A 27,327-nucleotide genomic window follows, 5' to 3' on the forward strand; every position below is an offset into this window, starting at 1 on the left:
AGTTAGCAACATCAGTTACTTAACTTGCACCTGAACAAGAAGCAATCTTAATTTAGATATTTCTAAGTAAGTCAAGTCTCACACAAGGTAAAGGATGTGCGGACTTAGTGGACTGATGAATAAAGAGGGAACTACTGTGGAGGAATAATTACCAGGGAAATCCTGTCTTTTTGCTGGCTGTCAGGAAGACTCCCAGAAGTTTTAAGACTGATAGTGTTGTTGAAAATTTGAGACAGAAAGAGTCCGTGAGTTAGAACCAAACTTCACAGAAGTTTGAGCTACTTGAAAGTGACTTTAAAAAAAGAAGAAGTGGATGTGCTCTCAACTGGCAAGTTTAAGTCCTTCTCACTCTGTTCTACTACTCTGAGGACCCATGAAGAAAATGTCAGAAAATAAAGTAAATTTCATGTAAAGATGAGGACAATAAAGGACAAAAATGGCATGGACCTAACAGCAGCAGAAGATATTAAGAAGAGGTGGCAAGAATACAGAAAAGAATTATACAAAATAGGTCTTAATGACTTGAATAACCATGATGGTGTGATCACTCACTTATAGCCAGACATCCTGGAGCGTGAAGTCAAGTGGGCCTTAGGAAGCATTACTACAAACAAAGCTAGTGGAGGTGATGGCATTCTAACTGAGCTATTTCAAGTCCTGAAAAATGATGCTGTTAAATTGCAGCACACAATATGACAGCAAATTTGGAAAACTCAGCAGTGGCCACAGGACTAGAAAAGGTCAGTTTTCATTCCAATCCCAAAGAAAGGCAATGCCAAAGAATGTTCAAACTATAGCACAATTGCACCCATTTCAAATGCTAGCAAGGTTATGCTCAAAATCCTTCAAGCTGGGCTGCATCAGTACATGAACAGAGAACTTTCAGATGTACAAGCTGGATTTAGAAAAGGCTGAGGAATCAGAGATTAAGTTGCCAACATCTGCTGGATCATAGAAAAAGCAGAAGAATTCCAGAAAAATATCTGCTTTTTCTTTGTTGACTACGCTAAAGCCTTTGACTGTGTGGATCACAGCAAACTGTGGAAAATTCTGAAAGAGATGGGAAGATCAGACCACCTTATCTGCCTCCTGAGAAACCTGTATGCAGGTCAAGAAGCAACAGTTAGAACCAGACATGGAACAACAGACTGGTTCCAAATTGGGAAAGAAGTACGTGAAGGCTGTATATTGTTACCCTGCTTATTTAACTTATATACAGAGTACATCATGTGAAATGCTTGGCTGGATGAAGCTCAAGCTGGAATCAAGATTGCTGGGAAAAACATAAATGACCTCAGATATGCAGGTGACATCATCCTTATGGCAGAAAGTGAAGAACTAAAAAACCTCTTGATTAAGGTGAAAGAGGAGAGTGAAAAAGCTGGCCTAAAACTCAACCTCCAAAAAATGAAGATCAAGGCACCTGGTCCTAATCACGTCATGGCAAACAGATAGGGAAAAAATGGAAACAGTGACAGACTTTATTTTCATGGGCTTCAAAATCACTGCAGACAGTGACTACAGTCATGAAATGAAAAGATACTTGTTCCTTGGAAGAAAAGCTATAATAAACCTAAACAGTGTATTAGAAAACAGACATCACTTTACTGACAAAGGTCTGTCTAATCAAAATTATGGTTTTTCCAGTAGTCATGTATGGATATGAGAGTTGGGCCATAAAGAAGCCTGAGCACCGAAGAATTGATGCTTTTGAACGGTGGTGCTGGAGAAGACTCTGGGAGAGTGCCTTGGATTGCAAGGAGATCAAATATGTAAATCTCAAAGGAAATCAACCTTGAATATTCATTGGAAGGACTCATGCTGAAGCGCCAATATTTTGGTCCCCTGATGTGAAGAGCCAACTCATTGGAAAATACCCTGATGCTGGGAAAGATTGAGGGCAGGAGGACAAGGGGGTGACAGAGGATGAGAGGGTTGAATGGCATCACCAATTCAATAGACATGAGTTTGAGCAAACTTCAGGAAATTGTGAAGGACAGGGAAGCCTGGTGTGTTGCAGTCCATGGGGTCACAAAGTTGGACATGATTGAGTGACTGAACAACAATATTTTGTTTGCATGTGTCAGTGGGTTAAATTGCAATATTCTACCATCAGATCAGATTTACTTTTAAAAAGATCGTTCAGACTTCTGTTTTAAGAATGTATTGGGGAGCAGTAGGATGAATGGCAGGAAGATATGTTAAGAGTCATGTGATGACCCAGATAAGAGCTGATGGCCTGAACCAGGGAAGGAGAGAAATGGGTAGATGTGAGAAATAGTAGAGGAATATTAGGACTTGGTGATTGATTGGAGAGGGAGTGAGAAAACAGAAAAGTGAAGACCTGGCACAATTTTCCATCTAGCTTTCTGGTTTGGGCATCTGGATGGATGAAGATACCATTTACTGAGGGAATAAAACCAGAAGGAAGATCAGTTTTGGGTGAGCAGAGGTTCTGAGCTTAGTTTTGAACATGTTGAGATTGAAAGTATTTGTATTTATATTCATATACATACTTAAGAAGTGTCTCAAATTAGTCAACAAATCCTGTTTATGCACTTTCTTTTTTCCATATCTGTTCTTTCTTTTTTGTCTTTTTCTTCTACCACCGTAATTGGAATTACAATCACCTCATATCTAGAAAGTTGAATAGTCTTCTATCTTCCGTTTCTCCTAGTACTTGTATAGGGCTGCAGTATTAATCTACTCAAAAGCTGGTTTTGGTGTGTCATCGTTTATCTCACAGTATCTCAATGCTTTCCTATTGCCAACAGAATACTTCCAAAAATCCTTACAGTTTGACTCCAAACTACTCCAACCTTATCCTACTCTTCCTTTACTGAGAATTTGCCTCAGTTCGCCAAACTAGCACTTCAAATACAATATATTCCTTTCTCTTTGCAACTATGCTCACATCATAGCCTTTTGCATCGCCTGAGCTTGCTTCTTCCCTCTACCCATCTGACCCTTTAAACTCAGCTCTTAAAGCTCACATCTTCCTTGGAGACCATCAGTTAACTCTATTACAGTTCCATTTGAGTTCCTCATTCTCCAAAACTCTACCAGTTGCTGCCCATGCCCCTTACTCCCATTGGCACTTATTCCCATTTTGCATTGTTTTGCAATTTCATTGTGTTCATTTAATCTCCTGATATAAGATTGAGAACAGAGATCATATTTCATACTACTTTGATATTCTCCAGAGCACCTAGCATACTTCTATGTACAAAATAGGCACTCAGTAAGTGTCTATCAACTTAAAAAACTAAAGCCCATTTTTTTTCCCTTCCTGCTAGTCTTATCTCTGCCTGAGTAAATGAAGTTGATACGTGAAAGCAGTTGAGATTAAGCATGTAAAGTGGAAGAGTAAACAGGAGACAAAGGAGATTTTAATGAAACTTCATGATGTTAAAAAAAATCATTAACTATTAAATGTACTTTTAAAGCTTTAAAAATATTTAGATTTCCTATCTCATCCTCATAGCAATTTGGTGTATATTTTAAGGCACAGAGGTGCTAAAATTAGAACAGTAATTTTTTTTTTTTGACAACAAAAAAAAACTTGTTTTAATCAAAAAGTTTTTTGGCTTTTCATATTATTTCACAGCAAAAGTCAATAAATCTTAGTGTAAAGCACTTTTTCTGCCTCTAAATTGGCTTTGAAGAAAATCTTATTTCTTTGAAAAAAAAGTCAATGAAAAATAAATAAAATATTTAGAGCAAGTTTGTTGGTATAATGATTGAGTTCTGAATCTAAGTCTTCAATAAATATCTAAGTTTGGATACCAAAGTAAGCACCAATAAAAAATAAAAAAGGGAAAAGCACTCAAACTATGGTTCAGTGCAAACATTTTCCATGAAATGAGTGCTGCTATTCTTATTACAGAATTAGAGAAGTCAACTTAATGCATATTTAAGTCAACAGAAACTGTTCTAGGTAAATGAATTTAATCTTCATGGTCACTGACACACAATATAATCTCGTTTCTCTCAGGATTTTCGTCTTTAAGTAACTAAGTGACTCATAAGCTCAGAAAATATTTTCTGGTACAGGTAAGTCAGAGCTTAGCATGAAATATTCTGAATATTTCTTCTCCTCTTCAGATGAGTATTTCAAAAATAACAGCTCCTTCCTGGAAGGTGTAATTGGCTTTTGGTTAGGAATGTCTAAAAATGATTGTCCTTTTGTGGAATGCATTTTAGGACAAACTAGAATATACTTTTTCCTTTCTCCATCCATCAAAATCCTACCAATACCTTAGGGTGTAGCTCAAATGTTGCCTCTTTTACACAACTTTGCTTTATCTGAAGGCAGAACTAATCATCTTTTGCACCTTTTTTTTATGGAAGAGGGGTAACATTTCTTACAATATTCATTTCAATTTACAAAGAAGTTCCATAGTTGGTGTATATATTCGGTTTCACCCCATGGAAATTATAAATTATTCAGTTTTATATCTCCTTTTATACCTTAACACAGTACTTTACATGTGGTAAGTGATAAGTGAATATATTTTATTTTTAAATATTAAAGCAGTTTAATCAAAATAATGCATAATTATGGTTAAAAAATACTATAGAAGGTTTATAAGGAGAAAAAAATAGTCCCCTTTCCTCACCTGTCACTGCCACAAATCTTGATTATCAGTGTGGTGGTGGTTTAGTCACTAAGTCTGTCTGATTCTTGTGACCCCATGAACTAGAACCCTCCAGGCTCCTCTGTCCATGGGATTCTCCAGGCAAGAATACTGGAGTGAGTTGCCATTTCCTTCTCCAGGGGATATTGCTGACCCAGGAATTGAATCCAGGTCTCCTCCATTGCAAGCATATTCTTTACTGTCTGAGCCACCAGGGAAGCCCTGATTATCAAGGGAACTACATTTAATTTTGAATCTTTTTTTGATTTAAGTTCTTCTCATGGTTACCATCATTTCACTAAATAATATACTTAGTTCTCTATTTTTTTTTTAAATTTTCTATTGATTTTCTGTTATGGAAATGACTATTATGGGAGATGAGGACTTTTTTAAACTTACATTTTTATCTATCTTTCTCTCATGTTTAAGTTGCTTTTCTTTCTCAAAGATTGTATCCAGTCCCCAAAATAGAGGGAATATTTTTAGATACCTTCTAGGGGCCTCTGTCTTCTCACTGCCACCAGCATTGTTGCTCCTCACAATGCTGGTTCACAACTGCCATTTGGGGACTTCTTTCTTTTTGTTCTATCTTGGTTGGATTTTCTGATTTCCAAATCTCATATTTTCCTTCTTATTGGTTTTCTATCCACATTTTGTGGAATGCATCCTTAGCAAACCTTAATGAGGGATGTTTAGGAGGGAAATTTTCTTAGTTCTCCTTGAGTTTTATTTGATTTAGAGCTTGATTGTATAAAGGATTCTGTATTGAAAATCATTTTTCCTCCAAGCGTTGAAAATACTGTCTTCTGGTGTCCACTGCTGCCAATGAGACATTCAATACCAGATGGAGTGTCACTCATTTGTAGACGAGAATCTCTAAGATTTGAGAATCTTCTCTTTATCTTTGGGTTTTGGAAATTTCCCAGTGAAGTGAAGACATGTTTTGACTCTTCAGCTCTGGGATAGTCTCGATTATTTGCTTGATGATTTTATATCTATCTATGTCTTTGCTGCTGCTGCTGCTAAGTCGCTTCAGCTGTGTCCGACTCTGTGCGACCCCATAGACGGCAGCCCACCAGGCTCCCTCGTCCCTGGGATTCTCCAGGCAAGAACACTGGAGTATGTTGCCATTTCCTTCTCCAATGCATGAAAGTGAAAAATGAAAGTGAAGTCACTCAGTCGTGTCCGACTCTACACGACCCCATGGACTGCAGCCCACCAGGCTCCTCCGTCCATGGGATTTTCCAGGCAAGAGTACTGGAGTGGGGTGCCATCACCTTCTCTGAATTTATGTCTTTATTGAGGTGTAATTCACATACTCTACTATTCATCCATTAAACTGTACAATTCAATGGCTTTCACAGGATTGAGCAACTATCATAATTCTGGACTTTGAATATTTAGAATATTTACATCACCACAAAAAGAAACTTTATACTCCTTGACAGTCACTCTCCTCTTCCCTGTTCCCCAGCTCCTGGTACACACTTGTTATTCCATCTCTCAGTCGTGTCTGACTCTTTGTGAGTCCATGAACTGCAGCACACCAGACTTCCTGTCCATTACTATCTCCCTAAGTTTGCTCAGACTTATGTCCATTGAGTCAGTGATGCCATCCACCCATCTCATCCTCTGTTGCCCCCTTCTCCTCCTGCCCTCAATCTTTTCCAGCATCAGGATCTTTTTTTCAATGAGGTGGCTCTTTACATCAGGTGGCAAAAGTATTGGGGAGCTTCAGCTTCAGCATCAGTCATTGGAAGGACTGATGTTGGCACACATTAGTCTGCTTTTTCTCTATGGATTTGCCAACTCTGGGTATTTCATATAAATGGAATCATATGATATGAGGCCTTTTATATCTGGCTTCTTTCACCTAGCATAATGTTTTCAAGGCTCAACTATGTTTTAGCCTGTGTTTCATTTCTGTTTATGCTATGTCACTTCAGCCATGTGCGATTCTTTGCGACACTTTGGATTATAACCTGCCAGGCTCCTCTGTCCATGGAATTCTTCAGGCAAGAAATCTGGAGTGAGTTGCCATTTCTTCCTCCAATTGCCATTTATGGTTGTATAATATTCTATTACATGGACATAAAACATTTTGTTTATTCGTTTATCAGATGATGGACATTTGGTCTTTTTCCACTATTTTTTAAATGAAAATAGTAACACTGTGAACTTTCAAGTGCAAATTTTAGTGTGACCCTGCTTTCATTTTTCTTGGATATATATTTATGATTGGGATTACAGGGTCATGTGTTCAATAATTATACTTTAATTGCTTAGATCTTACCACATTTTCTTAGTTATCATTTTCCATGGTATCTGGCTCTTTATGATTTTAATATATTTTGAACCTCTCTGAGAAAAACTAGTTGGTTTCATTAGTTACCTTTGTGTGCTCCAGAACTTATCTCCTATTCACTGATATTTTCCCCATTCTTAGCCCTCCCGATCTCTTTGTTATTTTGGGCTAAAATCTGTACTTGTGTTAAGCAACATTTTACTAGAGTGTTATCAATCCAGCAGGTTGAATTCAAAACCAGTAAATTATATTTATTGGAGTATTAATTTGTTAAATGATTATCCAAGTGCCCCACTAAATGCCTGTATAGTGGAGGCAAGTAGATTCTTTATATATTGTCTATCTTCTTACCTTCATGTGATAGTCATGCTATACCTTACAAAAATCTGAACTATGGAAAACCGACCTTACAGAGAAAAAACCATTACAGCAATATAATTGATCCTAATGTGCAAGAGATTATGAACATGTTTTGACTTTCTCTTACACTGAAAAGAGAAGAATGAAAACCTTATCGATATTTTTAAAATTTTCATAGAGTTTGTTTTTGATTCACATTATGGCTGACCAAAGACAAATCAAAAAAATTCCCCACCCCTGATCTGCTAAGTAGAATTTATGATCTCTCCAGAGTTTTATCCCTGGAGAAGGAAATGGCAACCCACTCCAGTATTCTTGCCTAACAAATCCCATGGATAGAGGAGCCTGGTGGGCTACAGTCCATAGGGTCCCAAGAGGCAGAAACAACTGAGCAAATGAGCACAGAGTGTTATGGCATGAACTTGCTGACTACTGAGAAGTATTATATAAAACAAATTTCCTATGTTCAAACAAATCTAAAATAGTATCAGGTAGGCATCATCTTCACGTAGAGTAGGATGCCAGTCTGCTTCCCTTTCCTTTCCTGGAAGGACATGTAACTCTGGGAAACAATGATCATTGATACTGGTTGCCATGAAGGGAATGAACAGTGTTACTCTCAGATATTCCCATTAATTCTTTTACAACGGGTTTCATGGCTGCCGCCACCAGTCAAGAGCACTGATGTTGTGTGCTCAGTAACTCCCTAACTCTTCAACTCTTCCATTTCTGGAGAGAGGTTTCCTTATGAGTAGGTAGAGCCAGGTTACTTAATGACTATGTGACCAATACTTGTTTGATACTCTATTTGGTGGGATGTGGGTACTATTTTGTAACGAGTGGGTAAATGGATCTGATGAATGCAGGTGACTTCCTTTCCAAAACTGAGCTCACTTTCTGCAGGGGAACTGCACGTTTCTATGTATGATCTTGAGAAAGTTTTCATTATTCATCAAGATTTCTTCATTGGCAAAGAGGGATACCTATAATAGCTCGATCAAATAGCCACTGTGACATGATCAAACAAAGAACCTCAGAAATGAATGCTCCGTATGGCCCCATTTGTCAATACCTTTATATACATGGGTGGGACAAACACACCACACACACACACACACACACACACACAGAATTACTAGTGTGAGGCTTTATTCCTTTGCCAGCGTTAGCATATTTCATTGCATTCCAGAGCCTATATGATTTAAATTGATAATGAGTTATAGGCTTAAAATTATATGCTCTAGGATGACTCATTATGCATAGGCATACTTCTATCCTCCAAATGTGCTTCTTTTAATTAAAGGACTGGGAAGCTTTTAGAGTGTGGATCTGTTAATCTAAATCATGGGGAATAATCCTTTTCTTAGTGAGCCTTGAGCTGCATTAGCCCTTGGTGTCGCTTGTGATTTTCTCCAATAAATCTCATTTCCTTTTTCCTAATTTCTAATTGGTATTGGTTTGATGTTAGTAGTATTTAAAACTTAAACAGTCCTAAATTTTAAGGTACATTGACATTCCAGGAGGACACATCTGAGCCAGGATTTCCACAAGTGCAATTCCATCTAGGATTTTGGAGAGAAATCAAACTTGGGTGTGCTATATCAAGCCTCAGGTGTGTCCTAGAGACGGAATTCCTTGGCATTCCTTCTTTGATTTTTTTCCTTCTATTTCTTCCATGGTCTTCTTTTTTCCCTTTCAAACCACTGCCATGGCGGCTTTTAAATGAATCTAAACCTCAAGAAATAAAGGCACTTTTTAGATCCTAGGGTTAATATCTTGTCAGTGAATTGAGACCAGGTCATCTCTGCTTTTACACCTGTCTGGTTTTCTATGGCAAAGGTATTCTGTGTTGAATAAAGCTCCCACTGCAGGATATCTAAGAACCATTGACTCTTAGGAGTCCTGGGCTTGTGAAAAATGAAGTGATTGATCTTATGAACCGGCTGGGAAAAAAAGACAGCAAGAGTCTTAAATTATGTATTTGTTCATGAAAAGGCTTAAGGGCTTTGAGCCACATACAGCTCTTAATTCCACACAAACGCCTTTCATTGAAGCTAACAGCTACCATGGTATCTTGATTGAAGTCTTTGGCGAACATACAGAATGTGTTGATAATTCATATTATATCACACTGTAACTTAGGTGCTTGCCAGGGAAGCATACTTCTCTCTTCAGAAAAAAAATTAATATTTGCTTGATTCCCTGATAAAAGGAATACTACAAAAGAATATTGCAAAACCTTGAAGGCTTGGCAGGGTTTCCTATGTGGGTGGAAAAATGTTGTTCTGAAGCCAGAGTGGAATTGCTCATGAAAATATAACATAAAAAATACGTTAAGAAAGAACCTCAATCATGGGAGAAAATATACATATATAATTGTATAAAACAAGAAAGCTTATGGACTTTACTAGCATGTATGAAATAAACATGATGATATAATGTTATGAAAATGGCAACTCCTTGATATTAGAAATAATTGGAATCTTTTTCTTATGCTGATTTTAACCCTTATCAGATTCCCACTGTGTTTGGATCTATGTGTATTGGGTGTTGATATATTTATATCTTGCTCCTACCCCAAATCTACTTCTGCCTTTGTCATAGAGTGTAGCACTCTTGCTTCTCAGAAAGGAAGCTATTTTTAGTTGAGGTTATAAAAAATTTAAGTGTTGGAATGTCCCAGGTCTAGAGGTAAAATCCTCCCCTTATTCCAGCTTCACTCTCTGAACTCTAACCGATTTCCATACGTTCCCCCTCTTACCCCACCATAACCTCTTATAGAAGCTTTGGCACAGTAATGATTTCCACCTTATACTGCATGATAAATATGTGGGACAAAGGAGGGTGAACAGAGCTGTAAAAGACTGCTGCTGCTGCTGCTGCTAAGTCGCTCCAGTCGTGTCTGACTCTGTGTGATCCCATAGACAGCAGCCCACCAGGCTCTGCCGTCCCTGGGATTCTCCAAGCAAGAACACTGGAGTGGGTTGCCATTCTCTTGGAAAAAGATTTAGTATTTTCAATTAATGATTTATTTATTTATTTATTTTTAGTTGAGAGGGACATATATTTTGAAGTGTTTTTCCTAAACCTTCTTCTATAGACATGGATCAATCTTCCCCCTTATGAATATCTATTCTTTCCATAGAGGTCAGTGAATGTAAGGGATGTGACTTCAGAAATTCCCTATAAAGGAACGATGGTTAAAGTAAATTGCCATTTTTATCTTATCTCATAGATCTTGGGCCTGTGTCTTAATTGTGTTTCTTTGTTAGAGACATGTAGTCAATCTTCCCTAAATTGGAGAAGCTGCTGCTGCTGCTAAATTGCTTCAGTCATGTCCGACTCTATGCGACCCCATAGATGGCAGCCCACCAGGCTCCGCTGTCCCTGGAATTCTCCAGGCAAGAACACTGTAGTGGGTTGCCATTTCCTTCTCCAGTGCATGAAAGTGAAAAGTGAAAATGAAGTCGCTCAGTCGTGTCCAACTCTTAGCGATCCCATGGACTGCAGCGCACCAGGCTCCTCCGTCTATGGGGTTATTCCTTGCTAAATAAGGAATGGAAAGAGAAAGCTTCGCAGAGCAGATTGGGGGTGATTTTAAACAAAAGATAAACTATAGCTTAGCAGAAGGAGTGGGAGAAATGGATGATTAACTTTCCCGAGCAGTAGTTAATGAGTAATCAATGAAGCATTTCTTCAGTACTTCCTAGATTCCCAAAAGTGAAGTAGGCAGCATGAGAATCAGTGAAGTCTCGACATGATATTTAGCCTTAAAGGGAACTTAGCCTCTAGTTAGGTAATACATATTTTACATATCAAGTGAAAACACTGCATTCTATAAAACTCTCTGAATGCATAAGGAATTCAGAGAAGGGAGATGTGAGTGATCCATGGAGAAGTTGGGATAAGATAAAGGAAACTTAAAGATGGTCAGTGGAGAATTTAGGTGGACATTGAGACTGCTGGTCTGAGAAATGAGTGGTTGCACTTGAAACCTGTTGAGGAGACATGCATGGTGTGTAGTGATGTTTATGGAAAATTAGTTTGGGGACCCTGATCTTTGAAAGCAGAGTTTATCCTTGATAGAAAAGGAAACCTAATGGGTTCCTAATGAAAGAGCTGTTCCAGGAAGATGAAACAGTCATCAGGGGATCAGAACAGAATGGAATAGTGAGAGATATTGGAGGCTGATGATTTGCTAGAAATCTATTTTTAAAAAAAAGCTTATCGAGGTGAATATCACATAGTATAACATTAACCATTTTAAAATGAACGATTCAGTGGCATTCAGTGCATTCATAATGTTGTACAACTATCACCTCTATCTGGCTCCAAAACATTTTCATTTTTCTTTTTTTTTCGGCCACTCTGAGTGACTCAAGGGATACTAGTTCCCTGAACAGAGATCAAATCTGTGCCTTTGGCAGTGAAAACATAGAGTTCTAACCACTGGACAGGCTCGGAATTTCCAAAACATTTCCCTTATTTCTAAGTGAAAGTCCTTACCTTTTAGAAGACGTTTTCCCCCATTTTTCAGCCTTTGGCTACCATCAGGCTGTATTTTGTCTCTACAGACTTGTCAGTTCTGAATAGTTCATAAAATAGAATCATGCAATTTGTAACATTTTGTGTCTGGCTTGTTTCACTTAGCAAACTGTTTCCAAGGTGCATCTACCTCGTCGCCTGTGTCAGTACTTCATTCCTTTTCATGGCTAAGCAATATTCTAGAAGTGTATTTCTGACTACTGTGGAGTAGAGTGGTGTACAGGGTTAATCTAAAATGTGTTTTGAAGCGAGGAGTGACGGTTAAACTCTATAATTCCATCTTGTTTACATAAGAGAAGAATCTAAGGTGGTTATTCTGGGTGAATGGAGATAGTATCTCACTGATAGAAATAGAATAATTGAAGGAAGAATAATTTTAGGAAATAAGACTTGAAGTTTAGAGTAAGAGTGAAATTAGTAAGTAGAGATATCTCACAGAGATATGAAAATTCAGGAAAAAAATCAAGAGTTGAAGTCTAGAGTAAAACATTTGATAATTATTCCTTAAGTTTAAACTGATAGTGGTAAGTTAGAAAATAGTCTGGATTAGGGACGGAACACTCCACAGGATATCAAGGTAAGTTTTATTCAGCAAAGTGTTTTGCTCTGCCTAGAGTGGGACAAAGTTGAAAACTGAAGACAGAGGACTTGTGAAGACCAGGAGACATGCTGAAGAAGTATTGCCCGGGCTGATAGCCGCTGGTGTGGCAGTGGGCATCCAGGATGACAAGAAGCTTCAACAGTGCTGCAATTCTGCTAGATGCCGAATCTACAGAGATCAGAAAGGTGGCAAAAATGGTGGCAATTCCATATGATTTTGCATCAGATAGATTAGGGTTCAAACCAGGCTATGAATTACTACTTCAATGTAATTAAGTGATTTATTTAATTTTTCTGAGCAGATTAAATGAGATAACATTTGTGAAGGTGAACAGTACGTAGTACTCAGACAGGGAATTACATATATATGTAAGTACATATGTGTATGTGCAATGTATATATATATATGTAAGGCTTCCCAAATGGCTCAGTGTTAAATAATTTGCCTGCCAATGCAGGAGATGCAGGATCTGTGGGCTTGATCCTCGTGTGGGGAAGATTGCCTGGAGCAGGAAATGGCAACCCACTCTAGTATTTTTGCTTGGGAAATCCCATGGACAGACGATCCTGATGGGCCACAGTCCATAGGGTCACAAAAAGTCTAATACGACTTAGTGACTGAGCACACACACACACACGTGTACATATAGTAACACACATGTATACATACATATATGTATACACACATACATTATATACACATATGTATGTATTTGGAGAGGTGGGGCAGGCACAGAAGTATGCTGAAAACTCTATGTAGGGTTCATGCTTTGGACAGGTGAACTTATTTTTGGATGCGCCGCTTGTGAGAATCTTAGTTTCTTGACCAAGATTGAACCCAGTGAACTCTGCAGGGAAAGTGTGGAGTCTAACCACTGGACCACTTGGGAATTCTCTGGGAAAGATGAATTTTTAAAAAGAAAAGTGAACATAAAGACAGATTTATTCATTTATTTGGTTTTAATCATTTCTTTATTTTATTTTGTCTGTTCTTAAAAGGCTGTATGAAGATAGTTTGCAAAGATGCATATCATAAAAGAGTACTTTCTAAGGATAGTTTGTGAAGGCACATATAGTATAAGACCAAAATAAGTACAAATTAGGTTTAAGAAAAATGAGACAAAGGGAAAAATATGACAAACCGGAGAAGAAGCCTCGGGTTGGTTTAGAATAAAAGTCTATTGCTGTAAATTTCATACCTTTGCTTGAGACAGGTTGTAAGTTCAGCTTGAAATCTTAGATATTGTTCTGTTTGATACAGAGTCGTTTGAGAGGAACTATCCTGCTGATCAAAGGCTGAGAGAGGGAAGTGAGTGAGGAGGCTGACATGGTGGTGAACTGCAGATATTAAATGGTTTTCTTCTGATGATATTCACTTTATTGCTGCAAGCACATTCTGCTGTCCATCTGTTAGAAGCTTATGTAAAACTTGGCTTAATTTGGTTTTCAGGAGCAAGTTTAAACAGGTAAAGATAGTACCTGTGAATTTCCACGTAGTTCCTCTATTATTTTGTACCTCACTGAGTGTTTTATTTATTTATTTTTTGAAACCCATATATTGAAGCCATTAGAGGGAGTATGAAAGAAAAGGTAAGTGTCCTTGATGGCAAAGGACCATGGAAATTGGATTGTTTGTTCCCAGGATGGACTGGTTTACAAAGAAAAGTGGAGCAGGGGTCAGAAAGAGGAGACTGGCCATCTTAGCACCTCTGGATCTTCAGTTGGGCATCATTATTTTGTTTGAACTAAATTGCCAGAATATCAGACACATCCATATTTTAAATATAAACATGCTTCAATAATACATTTCTAAGCCAAGTATACATAATGTTTTGATTATCTGATCTTGTCAGTCACCCACATATTAGTTCTATTCCTGATAGCAGTGAATGAGAGCCAGCGTTAACTTGAAAGATCGTATGCCCATGTCTGTGTAGCTTTAAACATTTTAAAGCATTTCAGGTTACCTGCTATGGTCTGAATGTGTCTGCTCCAAATCTATGTGTTGAAATCTAACCCCCTAAAGGTGATGGTCCCATAACTTCATGAGAAATAGATGGGGAAACAGTGGAAACAGTGTCAGACTTTAGTTTTGGGGGATCCAAAATCACTGCAGATGGTGACTGCAGCCATGAAATTAAAAGACGCTTACTCCTTGGAAGAAAAGTTATGACCAATCTAGATAGCATATTGAAAAGCAGAGACATTACTTTGCTGACTAAGGTCCATCTAGTCAAGGCTATGGTTTTTCCAGTGGTCATGTATGGATGTGAGAGTTGGACTGTGAAGAAAGCTGAGAGCCAAAGAATTGATGCTTTTGAACTGTGGTGTTGGAGAAGACTCTTGAGAGTCCCTTGGACTGCAAGGACATCCAACCAGTCCATTCTGAAGGAGATCAGCCCTGGGATTTCTTTGGAAGGAATGATGCTAAAGCTGAAACTCCAGTACTTTGGCCACCTCATGTGAAGAGTTGACTCACTGGAAAAGACTCTGATGCTGGGAGGGATTGGGGGCAGGAGGAGAAGGGGACAACAGAGGATGAGATGGCTGGATGGCATCACTGACTCAATGGACGTGAGTCTGAGTGAACTCCGGGAGTTGGTGATGGAAAGGGAGGCCTGGCGTGCTGCGGTTCATGTGGTTGCAAAGAGTCGGACACAACTGAGTGACTGAACTGAACTGAAGGTGATGGTACACAGAGGTGGGGCCTTTGGGAAATTATTAGGTCATAAGGACAGAGCCCTTTTCATGGATCACTGCCTTGTGGCAAAGGGGCTTGCATAACTCAGTGAAGCTATGAGCCATGCCTTGCAGGGCCACCCAAGACAAATGGGTCATAGCAAAGGTTTCTGACAAAACATGATCCACTGGAAGAGGGAATGGCAAACCATCCCAGTATACTTGCTGGAGATCCTCATGAACTGTATAGAAGGCCAAAAAGATATGACACCAAAAAATGAGTTCCCCAGGTGTAAAGGTGTCCAGTGTGCTACTGGGAAAGAGCAGAGGAGAATCACCAATAGCCCCAGAATGAATGAAGTGGCTGGGCCAAAGCAGATATGACACTCTGTTGATGTGTCTGGTGAGGAAAGTAAAATCTGATGCTGCAAAGAACAGTATTGTTTAGGAATCTGGGATGTTAGGTCCATGAGTAAAGGAAAATTGGACATGGTCAAGCAGGAGATGGTAAGAATGCACATCGACATCCTAGGAAGCAGCTAACTGAATAGATCTAGATAACAGTGTGCCTTAAGAACTATGGCAGAGGCTTGTAACATTGTACAGGAGATGGTGAATAAAACCGTCCCAAAGAAAAAGAAAAGCAAGAAGGCAAAGTGGTTATCTGTGGAAGCTTTAAGAATAGTGGAAGAATGAAGACAAGCAAAAAGCAAGGGAGAGAGGCTAAGGTACATCCAATTAAATCCAGAGTTTTAAAGAATGGCTAGAAGAAACAAGAAGGTCTTCTTCAATGAGCAGTGTTTCATACTAGAGGAAAACAACAAAAGGGGAAAGACTAGAAATCTCTTCGGAAAAACTGGAAACCTTAAGGGAGCATTCCACCCAAAACGGGCACAATAAAGGACAAAAATGGTAGAGGCCTAGTAGATACTGAAGAGATAAAGAAGAGATGGAGAGATATTACACGGAAGAACTGTATTAAAAAGATCTTAATGAACTAGATTACTATGATGGTGTGGTTAGTCACCCAGAGCCAGATATTCTGGAGTGTGAAGTCAAGTGGGCCTTAAGAAGCACTGCTGTTAACAAAGCTAGTGGATGAAATGAAATTCTAGAACTATTCAATCCCTAAAGTAGGATACCATCAAGGTTTTGCATTCAATATGTCAGCAAATCTGAAAGACCTAGCAGTGGCCACAGGACTGGAAAAGGTCAATCCTCATCCCAGTTCCCAAGAAGGGTAGTACTTTGGTAGTACCATGTGCCAATGATGTCCAATGTGCACCATCGAACAACTGCATTCATTTACTGTGCTAGTAAGGTCATACTTAAAATCTTGCATTCCAGGATTCAGCATTATGTGAACCAAGAACTTCCAGGTGTCCGAACTGGGTTTAGAAAAAGGGAGAGGAACTAGAGATTAAATTGCCAACATTTGCTGGATTATAGAGAAAGCAGGGGAATTTCAGAAAAACATCTATCTCTGTTTCATTGACTATGCTAAAGCCTTTTACTGTGTAGATCATGACAAACTGTGGAAAGCTCTTAGAGTGGTGAGAATACCAGATCATCTTGCCTGTCTCCCGAGAAACCTGTATACAGGTCAAGAAGCAACAGTTAGAATCCTGTATGGAACAACTGATTGGTTCAAGAGCAACAAAGGAGTACAGCAGGGCTGTCTGCTGTCACCCTGTTTGTTTAACCTATACATTGAGCACATCATGAGAAATGCCAGGCTGGATGAGTTACAACCTGGAGTCAAGACAGGCTGGAGAAACATCAGCAACCTCAGATATGCAGATGATACCACTCTAATGGCAGAAAGCAAAGGGGAACTAAAGAGCCTCTCAATGAGGGTAAAGGAGGAGAGTGGAAGAGCTGGCTTAAGACTAAATATTAAAAAAACTAAGATCATGGCATCTAGCTGCATTATTATATGGCAAATAGAAGGGGAATAGGTGGAAGTAGTGACAGATTCCCTCTTCTTGGGCTCCAAAATCACTGCAGACAGTAACTGCAGCCATGAAATCAGAAGATGACTGCTTCTTGGCAGGAAAGTGTTGACAAACCTAGACAGTGCGTTGAAAGGCAGAAACATTACTCTGCCGGCAAAGGTTTATATAGTCAAGGCTATGGTCTTTCCAGTGGTCATGTACAGTTGTGAGAGCTGGACTATAAACAAGGCAGAATGCCAAAGAATTGATGCCTTTGAACTGTAGTGCTGGAGAAGACTCCTGAAAGTCCAGGAGATCAAAAAGTCCAGGAGACAGCAAGGAGATCAAACCAGTCAATCTTAGGGGAGATCAACCCTGAATATCCACAGGAAGGACTGATGCTGAAACTGAAGCTCCAGTGTTTTGGCCATCTGATGTGAACGGATGACTCATTGGAAAAGTCCTTAATGCTGGGAAAGATTGAAGGCAGGAAGAGAAAGGGATGACAGAGGATGAGATGGTTGGATGACATCACCAATGCAATGAAGACGAACTTGGGCAAACTCCAGGAAATGGTGAGGGACAGGGAGGCCTGGCATGCTGCAGTCCATGGGGTCGCAAAGAGTCAGACATGACTGGGCAAATGAAAAACAGCAACAGTGGACCCCTTACCAATGGAGTTAGTGCCCTTATAAGGAGTTCCAAGAGAACTCCCTCACCCTTTGCTGCCCTCCTGAGGGATACAGTGAGAAGTCTGACCTGGAAAAGGGTCCTCACCTGACCATGTGGGCACCCAGATCTTGAATTTTCAGTTTCCCAAACTGTGAGAAAAAAATACCTATTATTCATCAGTCACTTAATCTGGTATTTTGTTTTAGTAGCCCAAACAGACTAAGGGTCCATACTCCACATTTGTGATTCTCACAAAAACATTCTGAATAAGGCAGAGCTGGTGTTATCACCATTCTCATTTCATGAAGAAACATCTTCAAAGTGTTTGATTTAGTCCTAAGCTCATATTTCTGAGAAATGGCAAAGAATGAAATCTTTGCATTCTGCTTTTTCCTATGGGAAAAAGAGAAAACTACAGGATCCTGGAATAGAAAAAATATGTTCATTTAAAAATTGGGAAAATCCGAATAAAATCTGTAGTTTAGTCAGTGGTGATGTACCTCTCTTAGTTCTTAGTTTTAACAATCTAAAATTGTTAAATGAATCTAGGATTAACAGTCATGAATCTGGAAACATAAGGGGTACAATCTGAACAATGACTATTTTAGGAATACCTGGGCTTCCCAGGTGGCGCTAGTGGTGAAGACCTGCCTGCCAGTGCAGGAGATGTAAGAGACATGGGTTTGATCCCTGGGTTGGGAAGATCCCTTGGAGGAGGGCATGGCAACACACTTCCAGTATTCTTGCCTGGAGAATCCCATCGACACAGGAGCCTGGCAGACTGTGGTCCATAGGGTCACAAAGAGTTGGACGCAACGGAAGCAACTTAGCATGTACGTACAGGTTCTCAAGAGGCATAAATGAGAATTTCAGAAAAAGATACTGAATAAGTATCTGATGGAGGAAAAATGTAAAGAATGTTGTCTAAAAACATAAATTCAGAAAGACATAAAGAGAAGTCAATAGTGTCAGATGTGACATTCCACTGCCTGCATGTCTAAAACGAAAGTCACTCCTTGCTCACCAATCAGCTATTCCTTTGAAGTTTCCTGGCTCTGTGAATGGCATTACCACCATGAACTGGAAAGCCAGAAACCAGAGATTCTTCCCTCTTCCTGAGCACCCTATCCAATCAGTCACCATGCCTCTGGACTCCATTTACTATCTCTTCCATCTTTTTACTATCAAGTTCAGGCTTCCAGCATCTCTCTCACCTGAACTGTTTCTTGCCTTAGTCTCTTATCTGGTCCTCTACTCCCCATCTTCTCCATTTCTTCCTCATTTTCAAGGATCATTTTTTTCTTTCCTTTTTTTTTTTGAAAACTTTTGGCATTTTTAAAGATAGAGAAAAATCCAAGAGATGAGAATAACCGTCATCCATATTCTAATCATTCAGAATTAATCACTGTTGACATGTTATTTATTTGCTGCCAGTTTTTCTCTTGAAAGAAAAATCACTCTTTTGTTTTTCAAAAATAAAATGACCTGCATTCCATATAAATGATTGAAACAAGATGAAAGAATTACAGAGATGAAAGTTCAGAAATCACCTCAAGTCTCATGTTGCAGAAATCATCATCACTGAGTTAGAAACCAACATTCTAGTTCTCTCTCAATATCCAGAGTGAACTTCCTAAACGAAAACAAAATCAGCTGCATTCCCGTTCTTAAAATCTTGTAACATCTTAATCTAATCATGAGAAAAATTTCAGGCACACCAAATTGAGATACAGTATACAAAACATCAGACCAGTCCTCCTCACAACTGTCAATATCATGCAATACAAGAAAGATGGGAAAAGTGCTTCAGCCAAGAGGTGCCTAAGGAGACTGATGATGAAAATATAATGTGCTATCCTGGAGGAGATTATGGGACAGGAAAAGGACATTAGTGCAGAAAGAGGTGAAATGTGAATAAAATCTGGAGTTTAGTAGATGTTGAGTGTTAGTCACTCAGTTGTGTCCAACTCTCTGTGACCCTATGGACCATATAGCCCACCAGGCACCTCTGTCCATGGAATTCTCCAGGCAAGAATACTGGAGTGGGTAGCATTTCTTTTCTCCAGGGGATCTTCCTGACCCAGGGGTTGAACCTGGGTCTTCTGCATGGCAGGTGATTTCTTTACCATCTGAACCACTAGGGAAGCCTGAACTTTAGTGGGTAGTCACGCGTAAATGTTGGTTTCTTTGTTTTGACCCAGGTGCCATGATTATGTAAGATGTTACAGTTAGGGGAAACTGGATGAGAGATATGCAATGACTCTGTGTCCTACCTTTGTAAGTTTTCTATAGATCTGAAATTATTTCAAAGTTCTAAAATATTACACAAAAATACAAGTTATACAAAGAGAAAACCTTTAGTATCATCTCAGCTTTCAGACCTGCCTCTTGAGAAACCTGTATGAAGGTCAGGAAGCAACAGTTAGAACTGGACATGGAACAACACATTAGCTCCAAATAGGAAAAGGAGTACATCAAGGCTGTATATTGTCACCCTGCTTATTTAACTTATATGCAGAGTACATCATGAGAAACGCTGGACTGGAAGAAACACAAGCTGGAATCAAGATTGCTGGGAGAAATATCAATAACCTCAGATATGCAGATGATACTACCCTTATGGCAGAAAGTGAAGAACTAAAGGGCCTCTTGAAAGTGAAAGACGAGAGTGAAAAAATTGGCTTAAAGCTCAACATTCAGAAAACTAAGATCACGGCATCCGGTCCTATCACTTCATGGCAAATAGATGGGGAAACAGAGGCTAACTTCATTTTTCTGGGCTCCAAAATCACTGCAGATGGTGATTGCAGCCATGAAATTAAAAGACGCTTACTCCTTGGAAGGAAAATTATGACCAACCTAGACAGCATATTAAAAATCAGAGACATCACTTTGTCAGCAAAGGTCCATCTATGAAGGCTATGGTTTTTCCAGTGGTCATGTATGTATGTGAGAGTTGGACTGTAAAGGAAGCTGAGCACTGAAGAATGGATGCTTTTGGACTGTGTTGTTGGAGAAGACTCTTGAGAGTCCCTTGGACTGCAAGGAGATCCAACCAGTCCATCCTAAAGGAGATGAGTCCTGGGTGTTCATTGGAAGGACTGATGTTGAAGCTGAAACTCCAATACTTTGGCCACCTGATGCGAAAAGCTGACTCATTTGAAAAGACCCTGATGCTGGGAAAGATTGAGGGCAGGAGGAGAAGGGGACAACAGAGAATGAGATGGTTGGATGGCATCACCGAGTCAATGGACATGGGTTTGTGTGGACTCTGGGAGTTGGTGATGGACTGGGAGGCCTGGCGTGCTGCAGTTCATGAGGTCGCAAAGTGTCAGACATGACTCAGCGACTGAACTGAACAGATTTCAGAGGGACTTTATACTTTTTATCTTAACAGATAAGTCCTTTCATGTACTGGGACCTGCCTTTTTCTCACTAGTCCCATCCCCCATAAACCTACCTACACATCACACCCCCTTTACTGTAGCTGAATGGAACCACGGAAAAGACCCTGATGCTGAGAAAGATTGAAGGCAAGAGGAGAAGGGGACAACAGAGGATGAGATGGTTGGATGACATCACCAACTCAATGGACATGAGTTTGAACAAGCTCTGGGAGTTGGTGAAGGACAGGGAGCCTGGCGTCCTGCAGTCCATTAGGTTGAAAAGAGTCCGACATGACTGAGCAACTGAACAACAAAATGGAACCATGTGATCATGACATGCTGTCTTTGAAAATCTGCTTCTGTTCCTTCTTCCTTTATCAGAGTGACCTCCTAGGTTTTCTGTTTTGTTGTTGCTGCTGCTGTTCAATTGTTCAACTGTGTCTGACTCTGTGATTCCATGGACTATACAGTCCATGGAATTCTCTGGGCCAGAGTACTGGAGTGGGTAGACTTTCCCTTCTTCAGGGGATCTTTCCAACCCAGGGGTCGAACCCAGGTCTTCTGCATTGCAGGCAGTTTCTTTACAAGCTGAGCAACCAGGGAAGCCCATAGATACAGATACAAAGTAACTGCATCCGTGGAGAGATAAGCGTAAGTTATATAGGAAGCTTCTACTGTGCACCCTTAATACCATGTTGTTCAAAAGTCAGCTGTAGTTTTCTTGTACTCACTCTTGATTCCATCAAGTGTGTCCTCTATTCAACAGCTATAATAATCCCTTAAAGGTACAAATTTAATTCTATTTTTCTTAAAACTTTCCTTTGGACTGTCTTTGTTCTTAGAATGAGAGTTGAAATGTTCTGCAGCTTCATTTCTATAAGAGTTCAGGGTTGCACTTTTATATAGACTTGGTGGTGTGTGCAGTGGTCTGAGAAGCTGAGTTACTTTCCTCGGCACACATTTGCCCCCTCTCCTTTTCTGGTTAAATCTTACTAATTATTTAATAAAAATTTTCCCTGATCTATCCATTCCTTCCCTATCACTGTGAGCACACACTCCTGGTTTCTGTCTGGTTTGAGGGGAGAGGCTACTACTATCTTTTCATGGTTAAGAGTTGGCTTGAATTGGAAGTGGCTCTATTCTTTTTGTTTCCTCCAGAATTTTATTGTTTTAGCTATTACATTTAGGTATATTCTTGAGTTAATTTTAGTATATGGCATGAGATAGGGGTCAAACTTCATTTTTCTGCATGTTCGTATCCATTTTTCCCGGTGTCGTTTGTTGAAAAGATACCTTATCCCATATTAAATTGTCTTAGCACCCTTGTCAACAAATTAGGTTTTAAATAAACCTATCAGATATGAGAAAAGATAGTACTGAAAAAGTAAACACATATGGGATTTAATGCTCAGGTCACTGGTCAGATAATTTTTTTTTTCAGTTTTTGTTCTTTAAAAATTTTTTTGAAGTGGTTCTGTTCTTTAACTGGTATGTGGTCACAGCAAGCACCTTGTCCTCTCTGTTTCCTCATCTTTGTTCTGAAAATTAAGTAGTATAATAAGTGCTTAGAACATCACCTGGCACAGAATGGGGTTCAGAAGTAGCTGTTGCTATGCTATGATCTGTTCTTTGCCTTCGTAGTCCTGGACACCAGCATCATTAATGCATTATATTGGCACCACTGGGTTTCCCGTGTCTAACACAAATACTTGTTGAGTAATTGTTGTTTCCTTTGTCTGGATCGCACTTTCACTCTTTCTCCTCCCCCTTCTCCATGGAGTCAATCATTGCATGCTCCTGCTCCCACCTCTGGAGAAGGAAATGGCAACCCACTCCAGTACCTGGGGCCAGTGTCACCCAAAGCCTCCCTGCTCATGACACCTTTCCCTGAAATAGAGATGCCTTCTATGGTTCTTAAAGCTCCTATTGTTCCCACTTTGTTAGAACTGCCAGTCTCTCTTTAGACTCTCAGCCCTGTGAGTACTATAAGCTCAGGAAAAAAAAGCTCCTGAAGATGAATAAATAATTAGATTAATGTCCCTAGGCTCACTGTACTGTTGTAAGGATCAAATGGTAAGATCTCAATAATTTTCCTATCTAAAAAATCAACCTGGTCTCAAGAATAGTGAAAAAGATGAGTCTCTGATATAATACTGGCAGTTAATAAGGACTTGGGACTCAGTGATATCAGGGCTTTGGGGCAAAAGAAAAAAGAAAGGTGTTTGACAACTTTTAGGTGAAAACTGGACAGCTGATAAGGCTGGGGAAATTTAAGTGGCATGTACTCACACTGTGTGTACATGAGTAAAATTGTCCCCAAAACAGGTGGAGTAAGTTCCTCAAAGACGTTCTCTTTTTAAACACCTCAGGACATCTTGTATGTTGCTTATACACAATAAATGCTTAGCAAATGCCTGTTGGGTGACACAAACTCACATCATAGGTGGACAAATAAATGAAGGAAGAATCTTAGAGGCATCTGGCCTACCTTCAAGATGAACAAAACACTTCTAGCTCATGAGAAGGAGACTTCTCTAGCCCATGAGAGAGAGAAGGAAATGGCAACCCACTCCAGTATTCTTGCCTAGAGAATCCTGTGGACAGAGGAGCCTGGTGGGCTGCTGTCCATAGAGTCGCATAGAGTCAGACCCGACTGAAGTGACTTAGCATGCATGCATGCATTGGACAAGGAAATGGCAACCCACTCCAGTGTTCTTGCCTGGAGAATCCCAGGGACGGAGGAGCTTGGTGGGCTGCCGTCTATGGGGTTGCACAGAGTCGGACACGACTGAAGCAACTTAGCAACAACAGCAGCAGCAGCTCATGGGAAGGATCATTTTCTCATATCAGTCAGAACTTTAATAACAGAGAAAAATTCAATTTCTGGGCTTTTCTAATAAATGGAGGATGGTATTTTTATATATATTCAAAGGAACTCATTCTTTGATTTTTTTTTTGTATTGTTATGGAATAAACAGATAATCTTAATTACCAAAGGAAATTCGGCTCACATCTTTCCCAGTTGTGGCAAATTCTCAACATCCTACAGGGAAGTCTTTAAACACAAGATAGTTTTGGAATGTTGGGATTTCTCCAGTGTGACTCTTCCTGCCAATGGGGCAGTTTTGGGGTGACTTGTGATTTACTTGTATTTTTGTTTTCACTCAACAGCAGAGAATAAAATTTAAGACATGCGGCCATGTAAGGCCCAACCAGTTTTGAACTGGTTAATTTGGTGATGACTGCTAGTGCAGAATATACATAGCAAAACAGCAAATAAACAACCAACCACATTTTTGGCTCAGGTAGAGCAAAGGAAGATTAAAGAATAATTAGAATATTTATTTATTAAGAATATGAATTTACAACTAAATAACTTGTGAGTAAAACTTTTTTGAGAAATTAAAAAAAATTCAATATTAAAAAATATGTCTCACACAGGAATCAAATATTGAGTACTGAAACCTTTGTCTTTATTTCTATCTTCCTTAGAAAGGAGCAAACAGTTGATTAGAATTTTGGTTAACTTCAAGTTTGTGGTGTGAGCAATAATGTTTATATCACAAATGCCAACTCAGAATAGTGTTGCTCACCCATTGTGTGCCAAACACATGACCACAAGGGGATACATTAAGGCGAAGAAGAGTTAAGGTGTTGTGATTGTTGTTTTGGCTCCAACAGGCAACCTCAGTCAAGTTACAGAGAACTTTCTTCCAAAGTGAGATCAATCTAGTCGCAAAAAGATTCCACTACTCTGAGATTTAAAAACACTTCTCATGAAAAGAGATGGAGAAATTGAAATCTGAACAAGTCAGCTCTCCCAGCAGGACAAGCAGAAGCCATATGGAAGCTTAATTTTCTTTTGACTACTTTAAATGAGAATCTGGATTTACCTGAGAGATTTAAAACTGATTGACAAGGCCCTTGAGGTGATCTCCTCAGCTGCAGAAACAAGAAGAGTTAATTGGGCAAGATAATGGAGTCAATTTTGTTAATTCTTCAAGTAGCTCAGTTTCTTTTCTTCTTCAGTCAGTTTGGGTGGGGGGGGGTGGATAATTATAAAAGCAAGAAAAATCAGATTTACAACTCTAAGTCTTTCCAAGTGATTTAAATATGTACTGTTAAGTGTTGACTGGGCAGCTTAATGAAGTCCAAGATTTAGAGCCACAGCAGATTTAATAAATGCCTAAATTTTCTTACAGATTTCTCATAAAAAAGTGTTTATAAGTTAAGTTTTGCACAGGATTTAATAAGTATGTGCTACCCTTGAGCATGATATGGAATCATGTTGAAAAATTCTCAATTGTCACTGTGGAATTTTGGACACAAGATGAAATAAAAAGTTGATGTATCTTTCATTTTGATAGAACCCTATTTCGTTCATTGTAGGTATTAACAGGAGGTTTTATAAAAAAGAAGGTAGTGGGGGAAATGACAAATCTAGAAAAAACAACAACAAAAACCCCCTCCATATGATTGGCCCTGATGTACCAAAGAAAAATTAAAAGAATAACTCTATTACTAACTTGGTAGCTATTGAAATTCAAAATCTGCATCCTTTGTGCATGCTAAGTCACTTCAGTCATGGCCGACTCTTTGTGACGCTTGGGCTGTAGCCTACCAGGCTCCTCTGTCCATGGGATTCTTCAGGCAAGAATACTGGAGTGGGTTGCCATGCCCTCTTCCAGGGAATCTTCCTGACTCAGGGATGGAACCTCTGTCTCCTGTGACTCCTGCCTTGCAGGTGGATTCTTTACCTCTGAGCCCCTGGGGAAGCCCCACTTGATCTTACAGAAACATTTGTACAAATACACATGGGTATGAAAACAAATTTGTTTGCTTCTATGTGGTTTATAACAACACAAAATGGCACCCTCATTTGTCCATCAATAGGGAGTTAATAAGTTACATTATTTCTATCCATACAATTAACTAGCTAGATCTATAGCATAGATATAAAAAGTGCCTATCACGTATTCATTAGTTCAGTCAAAATATTTTCTTGCGAGTTAATTGAATACTAGTCAAGATGTTAGGGATGAAGGATGGGAGGGATGAGGAGAGTCAAGGCCACAGCTCTCCTCAAGCCAGCATGTGGAGAGAGAAAAGAGAGAAGAAAACAGTCAGATGATTTCAAATAGTTAAGCTATCAAGAAATAGAGCCAGGAGATACAGTAATAGGGAGTGATTGGAGAGGCTATTTGTTTGTTTGTTTTTGAGGCAGTTTTGGGTCCGCAACTACATAGCTTTTAAAAATTAATTTATTTTTCATTGGAGGATGATTGATTTACTATGTTTTGTTGGTTTCTGCCATACATCAACATGAATCAGCCATAGGTATACACGTGTTCCCTCCCTCTTGAACCTCCTTCCCACCTTCCACTCCATGCCACCCCTCTAGGTTGTCATAGAGCTCCGGGTTGAGATCCCTACATCATATAGCAAATTCCCATTGGCTCTCTGTTTTATTTATGGTAATGTACATGCTTCAATGCTACCCTCTCAATTCATCCCACCCTCTCCTTCCCCTGCTGTGTTCACAAGTCTGTTCTCTATGTCTGCGCCTGGAGAGGCTATTTTGATTAAGGAAAGCCCAGAAAGTGACATGTGACTTGGAGACCAATGGTCTAGGCAAACAGAAGAGGATGTGCAAAGGCTCTCAGGTGGGATGAGCTTGGTGTCTCCTGAATAGAGAGGACCCACACAGCTGGCACCACCTGCCGTTAAAGAGATCTTAGGGAGGTGGATCTCAGAGGGCTTTGGCAGCCACAGTGAGGAATTTAGATTAAACCTATGTGCAGTAAGGAGAAGCTAGTGAAAGGTTCCCAGTAAGGAAGTGAAATGATCTGATAAATGATATAAAAAGATCACAGTGGCAGTACCTGCTGAAAGGGAAGAGAGAGGCAGGGAGAAACATCCAGCCAGAATTGCAGAGTCTAAGTAAAAGATGATAATGATTTGGCCATATCTTGGGCCGAAGTGAAGTGTTGGTTGTTCAGTCATGTTCAACTCTGTGACCCCATGGACTGTGGCTCCCCGAAGGCGCCTCTGTCCATGGAATTCTCCAGGTAAGAACACTGGAGTTGGTTAGCTATTCTCTTTTCCAGGGGATCTTCCCAACCCAGGGATCAAATCCAAGTCTCCTGCATTGCAGGCGGGTTCTTTACCATCTGAGCCACCAGGGACGCCCAAGGTTATGTCAAACACTG

At 39.6% G+C, this 27,327-nt stretch overlaps 1 long non-coding RNA gene across 3 annotated transcripts in view; it reads left to right on the top strand.

Annotated features, from left to right (window-relative positions):
- The window catches only part of LOC105609591 (uncharacterized), a 44,490-nt gene extending 19,014 nt beyond the window's left edge, over nt 1–25,476 (top strand). The window contains exons 4-5 of one of the 3 annotated variants that reach the window (XR_006060990.2): nt 3,995–4,053; nt 12,462–25,476. This is a non-coding gene — a long non-coding RNA (uncharacterized LOC105609591). The remainder of the gene's footprint in view (nt 1–3,994; nt 4,054–12,461) is intronic. The other 2 variants (XR_009595274.1, XR_006060991.2) reach the window with 2 other exon arrangements.
- The last annotated feature ends 1,851 nt before the right edge of the window (nt 25,477–27,327 follow it).

Source organism: Ovis aries, chromosome 10, assembly GCF_016772045.2.
Source record: "Ovis aries strain OAR_USU_Benz2616 breed Rambouillet chromosome 10, ARS-UI_Ramb_v3.0, whole genome shotgun sequence".
In the NCBI taxonomy this organism is placed as follows: Eukaryota; Metazoa; Chordata; class Mammalia; order Artiodactyla; family Bovidae; genus Ovis; species Ovis aries.